The 16067-nt window shown below is 43.5% G+C and overlaps 1 protein-coding gene across 1 annotated transcript in view; it reads right to left on the bottom strand.

The window, feature by feature from the left end:
• Positions 1–15696, bottom strand: part of GRIP1 (glutamate receptor interacting protein 1) — a 703482-nt gene extending 687786 nt beyond the window's left edge. Inside the window, exon 1 of the mRNA XM_060164614.1 lies at positions 15683–15696. The gene's annotated coding sequence lies outside the window, so the exon portion shown is untranslated. The remainder of the gene's footprint in view (positions 1–15682) is intronic.
• Positions 15697–16067: the final 371 nt, after the last annotated feature.

Below are 16067 nucleotides of genomic sequence, written 5' to 3'. Positions count from 1 at the left end.
ATTATAAATGTTTTCCTAAGAGTACATATAAACATTCCCTAATAGGTCTGCCATGTAACTATTCAGCCCTTTGGTTTCAGTAATAAGAAAGGAAATTAAGTACTGCTTCCTGTATTTCATATCAAGAAAAAAACAAATGACATAATAAATTATTCAGTTAAAGGCCTTTTTTATTTCACTCCATTAGAGTATAATGAATTGGCTTAGAAAAATTAGGGTAAAATATACTAATCTTCATTTTACTGGCATGTTATTACACACTTGGTAAAAACAACTGGACTTATCTAGGGCCAGAAGGAGGCTGTTAGAAAGATACTGCTTTCAGTTCTCTTCTAAGAATCAACAATGAAAAAACAATATAAAGAAATATGTAAACTATTCAGGTTTGCTTTTTAAAAACACCTTGTCCTTGGTACAGCTTCTTCAAATGCCACATATAACAAGAACAAAAATGATTTTTTCACTTAAAGCAATTGCATGATGTAATCCAATCATGTGTCCTGGTACCAGGTAGTAATATACTCTACTCTTGACTTGTACATAGTTTTTGCCTCTAGATAGAGGGGAGCAGATAGGCTTATTTCTTTCTTACCATGATTTTTCATAATGCAAACTCATTTTGTCTCATTTATTCATTCATTTCACAAATATTAAATATCTACACAGTGCCTTGCACCATGGTAGGCGGCGTGGACATAAATAAGGCCACGACACAGCTGCTGACACAACAATCATATCTCAGAACATCAAGAAAAAGATTTTCACTGTAAAATACTCCTCGGTCATTTTTCTGCTTTACAACACCAACTGTGTCATCAACAGAGGTATATTCTAGCAGAAAATATTTATAGTTTTAAGACATTAAAGAGCACTTTTCAAGGGGCAGTCCACAGATTGCCAGTACTGGAAGGGAAACTCTCTACTCATCTTCCTCCTTTCTTCTTCAACCCCAAAGGGGAGACCAGGAACAATACGGGAGTAGTACTAAAATTGTTCCTGCTTCCTCTTCCCCTGGAATCAAGATGGCGTAAAGCTCAAACGCAAACTCCGTCATCTGAAAACCATTTCTCTTGCTTTGTTAGTACCACTGCCTTGGCCCCTCAATTCACTCAACAGAGATTTACTGAGCGCCTACGGCAAGCCCAATACTTCTGTGTGCTGGGGATGGAGCAGTTAACAAAACAGATAAAATCCCTGCCCTCGTGGAGCTTCCATTAACAAAAAGCAATAGGCTATACAACATACGCATAAAAAAGTAAAAGAAATAGCACGTCCTAGGGTGCCATGGGAAAAACGAAAGCAAGGAAGAGAGAGGAGGGGTGTTGGGGAGGTTACTATTTCAAGTACAGCTGGGAAGGGAGGCCTCACTAAGGAAGTGACATTTACACCAAGCCTTGAAGAAGGTGAGAGAGGGTGTCACACAGGCAAAGGGGGGGGGAGGGCGAAGAAAGACCCTGAGACAGAAGCCAACTGGGTGTTTCTAAGGCCAGGGTGCCTACGGTAGACACAACGGGAAACCACTAAAGTGTTTTGAGCAGACCTCAGATATTTTAAAAGGATCACTATGCCTGTACCGCGTAAAATATTTGTCAGAACAGAAGACAAGGGGACAAACAGAAAACCCAGCTTGGAGGAGAATGCAATAAGCCACATAAATATAGATGATAGTGGCTTGAACTGCGTTGGATGTGGCAGAGGTAGATGACAATGGTCAGATTCGAGATATATAATATTTTGAAGGTAGAGTCAACGGGATTTTCTGACAGACTGGATGTGCAGTGTGAGAGAAACAGAGGGTCCCAGGAAGATACCAAGGGCTCTGACATGAACAAGCGGTAAGATGGATGTGCCATTTACAACGACGGGGAACACTAGAGAGGAGCGGGTTTGAGGGAGCGAACGAGGAGCTTGAGTTTGGATATGTTCGGTAAGTTGCTTGCCTGTTCGACCTGCAGATGAAGATGCTGGAAGTCCTGTGAACAGGGAAGCCTAGAGCTCAGGAAAAGGACCAAGCTGGAGACACAAATTTCGAAAGCATCATGTATTGATGACCAGATGACAGCACAAAAGAAGAGGAAGCACAAAGACCAAACCCTGGTGCACTCCAATATTTAGATATCAGGGACCTAAGGAATAAACCAAAAGAGACCAAGTAGGAATGAGAAGGGAAGGAGGACAGTGTGACAGTCTAGAGGCCAAGTGAATAAAGGCTTCCAGGGGGGGAGTAGTTAATTATCTCAAATGCTTCTGACTGGTCAGGTAATACGGGACTGAGAATTAGCTAGCAGGCTTAACAATGTGGAGGTCACTGGTCACCTTGGTAGAAGGAGACACAATAGGGCACAAACACTGGATTGGACTAGGTTCAAGAGAGAATAAGTGGAGAACTATTCAATATTAAAGAGTGAATACAGACAAATTTCTCAAGGGATTTTGCTTTTAAGAGAAGCAGAAAAGTGGAGTGGTAACTGGGCAGAGTAAGCGTCAAGAGAGGGTTGTTTTTTAAAGTGGCTGAAATAGCATCATGGTTGAATGGCAATAATTCAGTAGAGAGGGAAACTAATGATGCCGGAGAGACAGAGAATATGCTGGAGCCGCGTCCCGGAGGGGCACAAGGGCATGGGATCTGATGCACAAGTGGAAGGCTGGCACTGAATAAAAGCACACAGTTCAACCGTAGTAGCAGGAGTGAAGACAGAATATACGGGCACAGATGCAAACAGAAGTTCTCTTCTAATGGCTTCTACTTCCTAAGTGAAATAGGAAGCAAAGTCTTTAACAAAGGGTGAGAATGGAAGCAGAGGCAGTGAAGATCTGAGGAGAGAGGAGAGAGCAGGAGTATGGGTCAGCTAGGAGAGCAGAGGCATGAATGAAGACCAAGCAAACGTAGCTTGGTAACCCAGCAGCACTAGAAGTGCGCTTGAGAGTGGCAATCTTGAAATTAAAGTGAAACCAGTCAGCTTGGCCGAGTGTTTTTCTCCAACCATATTAAACGGCAGAGGCAAAAATTAGGGTGGTAGAAAGTTGAGTTTAACCAGGTTTTCTAGATGAGACCTATGACATGGAAGAGGGAAGAGGAAATTAAGAGTACACCCAAGAGACTGATTATATGAGATATGAAGGAATTGAGGCTGGAAAGAAGGGAAATGAGGACGTGAGAGGGGTGTGGAATAGTAAAAAGGGGGTGAGATCAATGGGTTTTAGGTCCTCGTGGGATTGAGGATTATTGGAGTCAGGATCACAGAGACTGAGTTAGAAAGACAGGTGCTGACTGGAGAGCAAGACACCCGAAGATGAGCCAGAGGGGAGCAGTCACTGGCAGTGACAAGGTTGAGGGCAGCAGTTCTCAAACAGGGTGGCTTTACCACATTCCTATAAGTAAGTGGGCGTTCCAAAAAGTTTTTGGTAATGTGGGTGAGGTCTATTCATATTTACCATATTAAAATTAAAACAGAAAATTTGTAAACATAAGGATATACAAGTACACATTTCACTAGCTGCCAGAATGAAGATGTTCATCACATGTCATGTAACCTCTGAAAACTGCTGTGCACTCATAAATGCATGACAGTTCCAATGGCAATTCATGTCTGAGTATCGTTATGGAAATAACAGACCCTCGGAAAGGTCTTAAGAACACTCACTTTGAGAACTGCTGGTCTAAGGTGTGGCCATGAGGCAGACATAACAACGGAAAGAGAGAAGATGCAGGGCTGAGAAACGAAGAAACTAGAGGGACAGTTTATGTGAAGACTGAAATCACAAGAATTATGACAGAAGTAGGGCTGGAACAATAGTGAGCCAGGAGTGAAAGCGGTCAAAGACTGCAGGAAGTGACTGCAACAAGGAGAAACCATGGTTTGTGTGGTCTGATGGCATGAGATTCAAAATTCAGGATTTTTAGGAAGGAGAGAAGAACAGTCTGGAAGTAGCAAAGAAGGACAAAGAGGACCTTCTACTCCTCCTCCAAGGGTATGTGAGAGAAAACTGCCACCACTTGAGAGAGCACAGGGGAAGCAATGAGTATGTCACCTTCTGTTCAAAAGGAGCCGTTTCCAGACACTTAAAGATGAAATTTATAGGAACATTACCTAAACCATTGATTAATCTTCTGTTCCTGCCCGTTCTGGACTGAATGTTTGTGTCTCCCCCACTCCCAACCCTGCCAAATTCCTATGTTGAAACCCCTGACCCACAGTGTGACTGTATTTGGAGACAGGGCTCCCAAGGAAGCAATTAATGTTAAATGAGGTCGTAAGAGTGGGGCCCTGATCCCACAGGATTAGTGTCCTTAAAAGAAGAAAGAGTAGAGAACTCTCTCCACCCCCACCCCCAACCTCGTGCATGCTCCAAGGGAAGGCCGTGTGAGCACACACAGACAGGAGACAGCCACTGGCAACCCAAGAAGAGCACTTTCACCAGAAACTGGCCTTGCTGACACACTAATCAAGGACTTCTAGCCACCAGAACTGTAAGAAAATATATTTCTGTTGTTTAAGACTCCCAGCCTGGGGTATTTTGTTATGGCAGCACAAGCAGACTAATACACTGCCCTCCCTGCTTCTTCAGCATGAGCAGCAGAGGCTGAGAGGGTAGGATTCTGAGTCAATGCAGTCATGGAATGCAAAGCCCAGATCACACTTGATAATTTTAGATGACTGCTGGCGTGAAAACTAGGGCTACTCTTTGGTGGTAGGGTAAACATATATGTATGTATGTATGTATGTATGTATGTATGTGTGTGTGTGTGTGTGTGTGTGTGTGTGTGTATCTGCATTCAAATTCACTAGAAAGCCAGATGAGGTGCTTTCTTATTTCTTAGTAGATGCAGCACTACGGGTATCTGATTCTAGCCTGGCAAACTGTCATTCTCTTAACTAAAATTATAGGGGGGGAAGTGAAATAGTAATAGAGAAACTAAATTTATATTCCCTTGTTCAAGGTTCACATTTAACAAAAATGTGCTCTGCACATACTAGAAAATTACATATTTAAAAAGAAACACTTGAATTCATCTGAAAAATCTAATTTTAAATGCCACTCTCTTTTTTTTTTTTTTTTTCAGTACACGGGCCTCTCACTGCCGTGGCCTCTCCCGCTGCGGAGCACAGGCCCTGGACGCACAGGCTCAGCGGCCATGGCTCACGGGCCCAGCCGCTCCACGGCATGTGGGATCTTCCCGGACCGGGGCACGAACCCGCGTCCCCTGCATCAGCAGGCAAACTCTCAACCACTGCGCCACCAGGGAAGCCCCCGCCACTCTCTTTTAATCAACAATCCTGACACTTCAGAAGAGGGCAAGGTAGAAATCCTTATGACTAAGTTGAGGATATTAGTGCACTTTTTCAATGGAAATTCTGAATATTGATAACAGTAGAAATACTTGACATCAGAAGGTATCAAGAAGGAAAGCTATTCTCAGATTATATATCAGAATACATGAACAAATAAATATCTACTACATTATTACCTGAATGTTCACCTACATTATTTTCCACTGTTTTGCTGTTATTTTTAATGTGCTAACAGGTAAAAGCTACATTCATTAACTTTTCCTCAAATGATGAACTGTACCTAAAAAAGATATAAACTCTAGTAACTTATGCTGTCAAACTATCAAATTTTCATATTGTCTGCTATATTCAACAACTGTGAAAGCAAAAGAAATGAACACTTCACCAGTAAAAAATATATTTATTAATTCTAACATCAATTCATACAAAAAGTCTTGATCTCTTCTAAAGATCTTTATTCTAAATACAAAGTAAACCTTTAAAATACATGAATAACAGAAAATGCACATTGCAATTACACGACCATGAAAAGAAATATGTCAGTTCTCAAGTTCACACGTTTGCTGATGAAACACAAAGGGCAGATTTCTAATAAAACTATTAAGTGAGAAAGGTGTGTGTACAAGGTAGGCTGATAGAAGGTATTGGTCAAAATTACTTGCCAGCCTCAAGCTACATTATCTCTGGGCTGTTAGACAGTTCTTCTCTATATCTTTTTTCCCTGACATTCAGATCTTAGGGACAGGTGTCCACCTAATGATGGCCTATTGGACTCTTCTCCCTTATTATTTATTCCCCCTGCTGACTCCTGTTCCTTCCGGTTTTAAGTTTTCAAGTCATTTAAGCCACTCCAGATATCTGGGACAGCAGAGAAAAAAGAAAAAAAAAAGAAGGGAGGGACAAAAGATCAGATGTAAGTATCCAATACCCTGCAAGGATTCAAGACTCATGACAAGTACAAAAGGAGAGGAAAACTAACACCTGTTTGGTTTTCAGGACATTAGTAAACATTCTGACCAATGATCTGTCTTGCTAGCATAAAGGTCCCTTACTGGGCATAGGCAGAATTCAAGGTAGCACTGGAACAGTGGCAATATATGCAGAAGGTAGCATAAGACAGGTAGGGATGTTGGCACCTCCCAAGATCCCACAAACTCCATAATGATTCAGGGGAAACTGTTGTATTCTCTGGCTCCCAGGAGGGATATAGACATGTTGACAGGACTGGAACCTAGATAAGGCCTGGGGTTTGACAAAAAGGTCACAGGCTGGATGCTACAACCAGACTCAATGGCAAGATCCAGGAAGCCCAAATCAGCTGCCAGGATGACACTCAAAGACCAAATGGGAACAGTCGCGTTTCAGTGGATACCAGCCACCAAGCATGCCAATTCCAAAGCAGTGGACGCAGTGAGGGTCACACAATGAATAAAATGCCCTTCACCCAGGGCCACGAGGATACAGAGCTTTCCCGTTCACCCGAATGCCGTCTTGGGAATGAGGGAAGGGAAAACCCTTGAGAAATGAAACAACCGAAGAGTCTTTAAACAGGAAACTAATGTGCTCTTAATGGACAAGATCAGGTGTTTTCAGTGGGAATGGGATCTTGAAGGCAAAGTGAAAGCAGCTATAGAAAATAAGTTACATTTCATTTGTATATTTTAATAGTAGTGTGTCCATTTTCACACACACATACACCCATCCTTCTGAACTCTGCTTCCCAGCACTAGCTACATAAACATATTCTAAACCAGTACTATCCAAAGTGTGGTCTACGGACAGTGCCAGTTAGAAAACTGCTTATTACCCATCCATGGTTAGATGAATACTGAAAATGAGGGTAGGTGTTTAGAAATTCCTGCAGCAGTCTGGCATTGCCCCAACATCTAAGTCCGTGATGAATGGTCTCATCTCACTGAACACGACATAGACAGTGCAGGTGTGGTCAGACTCACGTGGGGAGTTTCACGTGGTGCAGTCACTATAGGACCACATATCAGACTGGGGGATAAACAGCCCTTCACCACAAGTAGTCTTAGAAGTACTAATGTAGATCAGCCTAATACTACCACCAACTGCATTACCAATACTGGGGTTTGTATTTAGGATCACAATGGTGCAAAACAAACCAATGAGAAAAGAGAACTTCACAAGCAAATGACATGTTCATGCCCCAGAAAGACCAGGTGACATCAGACTGTTGAGACCAACGTTCCACGGGAGTTCAACTAGGGAAAAAGTGAAAGTAGTTCAACTACTTTCCACAGCAGCAAGTACCATATTCATACTACAAAAGGGAATTTTGTTTCAGGCAAACAATATCAAGTCGCATGAAGTAGATGCTGTTCACTTGGAAGCTATTGATTTTTTTGGTAGTTTTGTTTACATTTCATTTGTAAAATCTGTTTTGGTTCTGTGGTTGTATGAGACCTGTAAGCATCAGGAGTTTACACCTAGTTTTACGTTAGTACATATTTAAGTAACATAACAGAAATAAAGTCAGCAGTGGAGGTCTGCAAGAATTTTTGCTTCCTTAAAAAGGTTCCATACATGATTTCAATTTGAGAAGTAATGGTGTCTTGGGGTTTGCGTTGAGGTCAGAAGCCTAGGCTGGAGAGCAGCAGAAACTGAAGAGGGAGAGGTAGCAAGGTACACTCAGCATCTGAGCGGGATGCTTCCAAGCCCAGTGGGGAAAGAGGCTGCTTCCAAGAATTGTGCAGCCTGTGTGTATATGTTGTAATTTAGTTACATCACTTGAGTTATTTTGTTATCAATGGGAGCCTAAGGGGGGGACTCTCATATTTGAACTTCATTTTGGAAAACTAAGAATTAAGATTCTTTAATGAAAGCTTCCAGTTTATGAAACAGAAGTTATGCAATAACGCCTCCATCCAGAAATGGTCAGCTAATAGATGTGCTTTAAGAATCTCAGTCTTGGGCTTCCCTGGTGGCGCAGTGGTTGAGAGTCCGCCTGCCACTGCAGGGGATGCGGGTTCGTGCCCCGGTCTGGGAGGATCCCACATGCCGCGGAGAGGCTGGGCCCGTGAGCCATGGCCGCTGAGTCTGCGCATCGGAGCCTGTGTTCCGCAACGGGAGAGGCCACAACAGTGAGAGGCCCGCGTACCACCAAAAAAAAAAAAAAAAATCTCAGTCTTTCAACAACTTCTTCCCTTCGTAATGTAACCACGTAGCAATAATAGCTTTCACCCGATAACAACTTTAGGAGGTCTGTATGACAAGAATCATCTCTACTTTCAGATGAGCAAATGGAGGTTCAGACGGGCAGGCTGTGCCTAGACCAGCTAATCAAGAACATGGCCAAGGGAGGACTTTAACCCACTTTTTGAATTTTGAGTCCAATGTAAGAATTATTTTTAAACTTTATTCATAGAGAATTTAGTTGTTTTCAGAAAATAATAATTTTTTAAAACCCCACCCAATTCTGTTAGTAGGGGAAGACATTTCTCTAAGATAATAACTACCACTTTTCTCTTTTTCCATTAAAAAAAAATCACTTTAAATTCCAGATTAGTATTCGGATATAAGTGTACAGGATAATAATTATTTTTCCTTTAAGATTAGATAGTATATGAATTTTATATAATTAGAAGAAAAAACTAGTGCATACTAAGCTATCATGACCCAGCCTGGTACCCAATCACTTTGGTGGTTGTCTATTTTTACATTATTCTACCAGACTATGTTTACATTTTTCCCCTACATAGATTGGGGAGGGGGGAGTAAAGAAAGGCAACATGTAGTGGAAAGAATACCAGGCTTTGTATCAAGGTACTGGGTCTCAAGCCACAACTGTAAATCTAATCAGTATCTTCACCAGAGACTTACGCCCTCCACATTTCCTACGTTCACCTGCTCACCAAGTCCTCCTCCGGTACATCTCTGCATGGCCTGCAACAGGGCAGTAGATTCCTACCTGATTCCCACCTCTCCAGTCCCTCCTTTTTCTTTTTCTTTTTTTTTTTTTTTTTGCGGTACACAGGCCTCTCACTGCTGTGGCCTCTCCCGTTGCGGAGCACAGGCTCCGGACGCGCAGGCTCAGCGGCCATGGCTCACGGGCCCAGCCGCTCTGCGGCATGTGGGATCTTCCCGGACCGGGGCACGAACCCGTGTCCCCTGCATCGGCAGGTGGACTCTCAACCACTGCGCCACCAGGGAAGCCCAGTCCCTTCTTTTTCTAATCTTCCCTCCTTGCTACCGAGATGACCTTTCTAAGACATAAATCTGATCCCTTCACTCCTCTGTTGGAAATCCTTCAATTAACTCCTCATCACCTGCTGGATACAATCTGAACTCTGCCACCTGGCATACAAAGTCCTTCCAAAGGTGGTCTCATCTTCTCCCACCCAGTCTCCCCACCGCTTGGGGAAAGACGTATTCTTATTCGACAGTCCATATGCATATTCATACTCTATGCTTCAGCCCCTTAAGAAACCAGTAGTGGTTCTTAAAATATTTTATTCCATAATGCTTTGGAACACACCATGCCCCCTGCCTGAAATATCTGTCCTCACATCCCCTCCCAACCTTCTGAACTCCTCCCCTTCCTTCAAGTCCTTTAACACTTCCTCTGTGCCACCTCCTTTGAGAGCGTCCTCAGAAGCTTCCCTCTTCCCACCTGCCCTCGGCACATTCAACCCCTCTTCTCTGCTCCCCCAGAGCTAATCTGTACAGGAGGAGAGAGGCTATCATATCCATGACTCTGTAACTATGCATAATAATCTCCTTGACAATGGGAATGATGATTTGCTCATCCCCAGCACCCAAATGTCAGTTAGTTGTCAATAACTGTTTACTAAATGTATGAAATGTGGCCTTGGGCACATTTCCCCCTATACTGGAGTTTCTTCTTCTTCATGAGAGGGTCAGACCAGAATATATCAAAGACCTTGGCCTCATAAGGCTCTGTGTTTCAACACAGCTTTTCACAAAACACTGGACTTTCTTTTTTACTGGTTTATGACATTTTTAAAGGATAAAAACTTATTTAAAGAATAAAAACTTATCATTTCATCATCAGGACGCCTTGAGGTGTCAAGTTTACAGATCTATATCAAGACAGCGTAAAAATTATACTGGTTGCCATTACTGAGCCTTGAACTATATACAAGGTACTGACAGAAATTCCCCCACACTTTTTAATTTCATTTACTCCTCCCATGAGGTAGATGTTACTTGTCCTCATTTTAAAGAAGAAAACACAAGGACTTTGAAAAGTTAAAAGATCACAGAGCTAAGAGGTGCTGAAGTGGCTTTAAACCCACAGCTGTTTGACTTCGAATACCTTGTCCTCCATCACTCTGCTGGGTGAGGCAAAGGAATCTATCCAGGACACTAGCCTCGTCTTCACATTCTACACAACACCTGATTTAGTACTTAAAGTTTAATCACTGTTGAAATAAAAGGCGGTAAGAAATTCAATCAGGCGCATTTTAATCAGCAGATGTACTTAAAGAACGCTGACTTTCCCACGAAACTGACAACACCCTTTGGCCACTGACCTGTCTAAATAAATAGATGTCTTGAATATGGCATTTTGTTCCAATAGATTTTTATATTTATATTCAGGACACCTTCGAATTTAAGGAGAAATAAACTTTCCTAAAAGATAAAACAATAGCTTCAAACCCAGGTTTTGCTCTTGTGTTTGAATAGCATTCTCTGTTAGATGTGTTCCTTTGTATTACTACTATTCTTGTATTTTTTATTACTGAACTACGATTGTAATTTAACTGAAAATAAACTGATCAAATCCTAAATGCCTTAAACCACCAGCCTTCACACAGCATTTAATGTAACCATTTTAAAACCCATGATAATCAATTCTCAATATCCTTTACCAATTTAAGTTGATCCTTCTTTTTTCTTCATGAAAAACCAATAAAGCTGCCGCAGAAAAAAACATTATCTGATGCCCCTTTGGCCACTGGGCCTTCTGATAGATAGCCAGGCCGAGAGCTCAGATGGATGGCTTTAATTAAATAAAAAGTTGGCAAAAGAGCAAATGTACAGTGGCTATTAACAATATAGTAGTTTCCTAGTTCATCGCAGTGAGGGAAAATACCTAATTCTTGTTCATTCTTGCCTTCATGGCAAATACTCTGAAAAAAAGGAAAACTATGTAATATTTCAAGTCCTTGGGGGAAAAGCCATTCATTTACATGAGTCTCTTTAAGTATAATCAAATAACTCCACTTAGAAATATGCTGACATGCCAATCCTTACAGTTAGGGTTAATAAATCTACCTAGCAAAGACAGTTTTTCAAAAGCCCAAAATATACTTTGGAAGCTTTTCCGCAGGATATGTAACTACAAAACTCTCCTCGTGAATTCTTAATGAAATATTTGGTGGAAGTTTATTAAAATTCTGTCCAAAAGAAAAACCGTAAGACATTATAATGTTAATACAATGCTAAAAACCTCATCTTAGGAAAAGTAACAATTTCTTTTTCGAATTATGTCTAGAAACGGGTGCCCTCAGTCTTGGCTTTGTAACTTGAGGCAAATTTTTTCATTCTCTGAGCATCACTTTCTTCCACTGTCAGGGGAAATAATAATACCTACCTTACTGGCACGTGGTAAGGACTATACCAAATAATGCTCGGGAAATGTCAAACATAGTGCCCAACGCACAGCCAACTCTTGTGCATTTTGATCTCTTCTCTTTTCCCCACAGCATTCCCCAGTCAAGACTCAAATTTCAAATTGGACTTTTTATTAAGCAGGTTACGTGGGGTAGGGTCACCAGATCTCCTTGTGATGTGGAAAATGAAACAAACCAAAGATGTAATAAAAGCACACTACTTAAGCCCCCTGTGCCTTCTCATACATATTTTATAAACACTAATTCTTTACATCTAATCAGATCCAAATACTCTCATCTGACAAAACAGAAGCAAAACCCCAGACACAGTAATTCCTACAGGGGTCCAAAAGGAAGTCCTCAAGTTCACTTGTAGACCTCCAAAACTTATGAGAAGAACAGAAAGGCAAGAGGGAGGGGAGATATACAAAATGCATACATTTTCCCACGGAGAATGTGTATACACCACACACACAAACATTTACTAACCAAGTCCACACAAATCAGAAGGGAAGCTACAAGGCAAAAGAAAGGCATCATTAATTACTGAGGCACCTATCCCTTTACACTAAGATTTTCCTTAACAACTATATTCTTATTACACACGATCAGCTAATAAGCAGATTAAAACAACAAATGAATTGCTTAATTTAATTTGCTTGGAAGGGATATTAAACAGAACAGTTTTCAGAATCATTTATCTTCTTCTAAAACATTTACCCAAAAGTGTATTAGGCAGTTTCTAAATGGATTGGGTTTATCAGCTCAGGCAGAAAATCGGGGGGAAGACAGAGAAATGTGCCCTGAATTTTAATAGCACGTGGGTGAATTTTTACCGTACATGGGTGAATCTTAACATGTCATTTTGGAAATGACGGCATTTCCTGCAGCAACTCTTATGTTACAGTTTCTCTGCTCAGCACTGCATGCAGTAGCAATAGTTCACTCAATATCATCTTGACAGAGGCATTCAAGGTGAACCCAAGTTATGAATGGTGTGTAGGTATGGCATGAAGTCATATGGATTGGCCAGACCTCTCTTTGTATGTGACAATACCAAGAAGGCAGGTTCCCTAAATCTTTGAATTGAGATTAGCGTTTTTTTTTTCAAGAATAACGCCTAGAAATACTGTTCAAATACATGGTCCTTAAAGAAGCTAGCAGCCTGTATTAATTTGCATTGTTTCAGAAAGAGATTTAGCTAAATAAAATCTACATGAAAAAATGGTATGCTAGAGTAGTCTCCATAATGGGTTTTAGAATGTTTAAATGTAAACTGGGGCTGGGGGAATGTGGAAAGAACAATGGTTCTATGAGCACAACCAACCTTAGAATTTAATGGTAAGATATTATAAATGGGCTTTTTGGTCAATGTTATGCCCAGACAAAATTTAAAATGTATTTGTTCCCTTTATGTTCCTTATTTTCCTAACCAACCTGATAGTTTAATATTTCTGTTTATATTTGACAAGAACCTAATTCAACACTATTTGAATCACTTAAAAGGAAAAATGCTAAATACAATCTGATTTCGAATGCAAATAGAAAACCGCTCATTATTTTACAATAAAATTCTTCCAAAACAGTAAGACAATCTCAAGTAGTATCCTCTGACACATGCGTTAAAAATCAGTTCATTCAAATATATGTATATATGTATACATATATATGTATACACACACACACACAATTGAAACACAAACACCAGGTAGGAGATTTTAAAAGGAACAAAACACACATTTGTGCATTCCCAATGAAGCAGGACCTCAAAAAGAAATGCCACAACCAAACAAAAACAATACTAATTAGAAAAGCATCACTTAATATAAGCAAGAAGTAAGAAACTTTTTAGTGAAAAAAGACACCAAGTAACAAACGTTCCCTGTTTTCTCCTACTGGAGAAGTTAAGGCAGAATACCCAATTTCTGACTCAGATTTTTATGTTCTGGAGGAAATTCAGTCTTATCTCCAACAAGCAGATTAGGCGATCATCTTTCAAAGTTACCATATATTTCTAAAAGACATAAAAGTACATTTTGTCACGCTCCAAAAATCTACCCATTTCAGCATTCTGATAAAACTTGTAGGCAGCACTGCAACGGTTTTTTAGCAAATGGATACATTTAACACCAAGTCCACTGTGACGCTGAGTTGACAGGACAGACACTCCACGCTTGACAGAAGGCTTTCATTTAGTGCTTTTACCTGGTTATAAATTATTGGTACTACTATTTGCACCTTTTAAGATATGACCTACTAAAGGGAAAAGCATAAGTTTTTCTAAAGCAGGGGTGGCATTTTGAGTGGGTGAACGTAAGTTCGGTCACCAGAACGTGTGCTGCGAAATGAATGCACATCTCTAATAAGGAAGTGGTTAAAAAGGGATGAATTCCCTGAGTCATTAAACAGGATATAAACCAAAGACAGGTTGTGCCACCTAGAGAAAAACTGAAAATCGTACATTCGTTCTTCAGTAGTAGGCATTATTTCCAAAACCTGAAACTTCGGGCGTGCCTAATAAGCAAGCCACCTTCCATACCAACTCATCATTCTGCTGGATTCAGCTCCCCTGACAACTCTGCCTACTCCACTCACCAGACTGGCCTCCTCACCCCGCCAGCCACGCAGCACCCTTCATCCTCGGACCTGGCGGTTGCACAGCCCATGCGGACCCAGCGTCCTGAAACCCTTCCAACTCTAAAGCATTTTCCTCGAAGCAGGGCAGGCCGGGGTGGGAGGAGCCGAGGAATAAACCCTGGTGGACCTTGCCAGCCAGGGGCCCTCTGGACGCTAGCAGAGCCACGGCGCACACCCCCCTGGCCCCGTGCGGCCCGTAGAGGAAATTCTGGCACACTCAGTACATCATCTCCAGGTTACCGAGATGAACTCCCCGGCCAACCTCCGCACAATCCAAACACCATGAAATGACCTCAATAGAACCGAGCCTTGGAGGTGCAAAAAAGGCCTTCAACTTTCCTCGCCGCAAGTCACTTAAAGCCAACGTGCCCAGTACACTTGTCAGGCTGAAGCACAAAAGGTCTACAAGCCACCTGGCACCGAGAGCCGCCTTTTACAAAGGAAACAGACAGCAATTACGAAAAGCCCGCAGTCCTGCGGTATTAACTTGACAGCGGGGACTGCACTGGGGCATAACTCATCTCCGAGGCACTCTCAGCCCCAGACCCTCAGTCTAGGGACAGCTTTCCCCCTCCTCCCCTCCCCCTCCGGAGACCTGCGGCAGCGCCCACTTGCCTTCCCCCACGCTCTTCCTCCGCCTCCTTCTTGCTGATTCTCCAGCAACTTTGGGTGGCAGCACCCTCAAAGCCCAGCCCGAGGCGGGGACACCGCGAAAGCGACCACGGGAGGGAGGAGGAAAGTTTGAAAAGTCACATAAAACACTGCAGGACTACCCCCGCCCCACCCCGGCGCCCGGTCACCCCAGCACCCACCCCGCAGAAGGCCGCCCGGGGCTCCACGTGCAAGTGGGCCCTGGAGAAGCTAGAGTTCCCCCCACGTCCTCTCCAGAAAAAAATCTCTGCCCGACTTAAAAGTTCCCTACTGCAGCACCCTCCTTCTCCCCCACCCCCACCCCCCCCAAAAAAAAGAAAGAAATCTGGAGTTCGCACGCCGCCGCCGCCCGGACTCCCCCGCGACCCCGGAGGGCGCGGCGCCCCTCCCCCGTCGGCCGCGGACAGGTCGGGAGGGAGCCCGGGGAGAGGGAGGCTCCGGGGCGGCCCCCGGCCCGGACCCCCTCCCCGGCCCTCCCCGCCCGGTCGCCCCGCTCACCTCTCTCCTGCTCTTCCGCCTGCAAGCAGATGGGGATATTCTTCTTCCAGCCCGGCATGGTGTCTGCTCCCTGCGCTCGCTCTCGGGCTCGCTCCTCCTCGCCCGCTGGCTCTCCGTCTCCCGGGGCTGGCCGCGCCTCCCCACTCGCCCTCCCGAGCCGGCCGCGGCGCTCTCGGGGCTGTTCAGCTGGGCTGGGGCGCCGAGGCGTCTCCCGGGCGCATCGAGGCGGCGCCGCGCGCCCCGCGCTCGCCTCAAACTCGCCGGCGGCTCCGGGTGGCTGTGGCCGGGCCGGGCTGGCCGGGCCGGGCAGAAGGGGCTGCAGCCGCGGCGGCGGCCGTGTGGCCGGGAGGCCTGGCCGGGCCGGGGGCGGGGGGCGCGTACAGGC

The sequence above is a fragment of the Lagenorhynchus albirostris genome, chromosome 11, assembly GCF_949774975.1.
Source record: "Lagenorhynchus albirostris chromosome 11, mLagAlb1.1, whole genome shotgun sequence".
NCBI lineage: Eukaryota > Metazoa > Chordata > Mammalia > Artiodactyla > Delphinidae > Lagenorhynchus > Lagenorhynchus albirostris.
The sequence above is the reverse complement of the archived record's forward strand: the minus strand, read 5'-3'. Positions and strand labels throughout refer to the sequence as shown.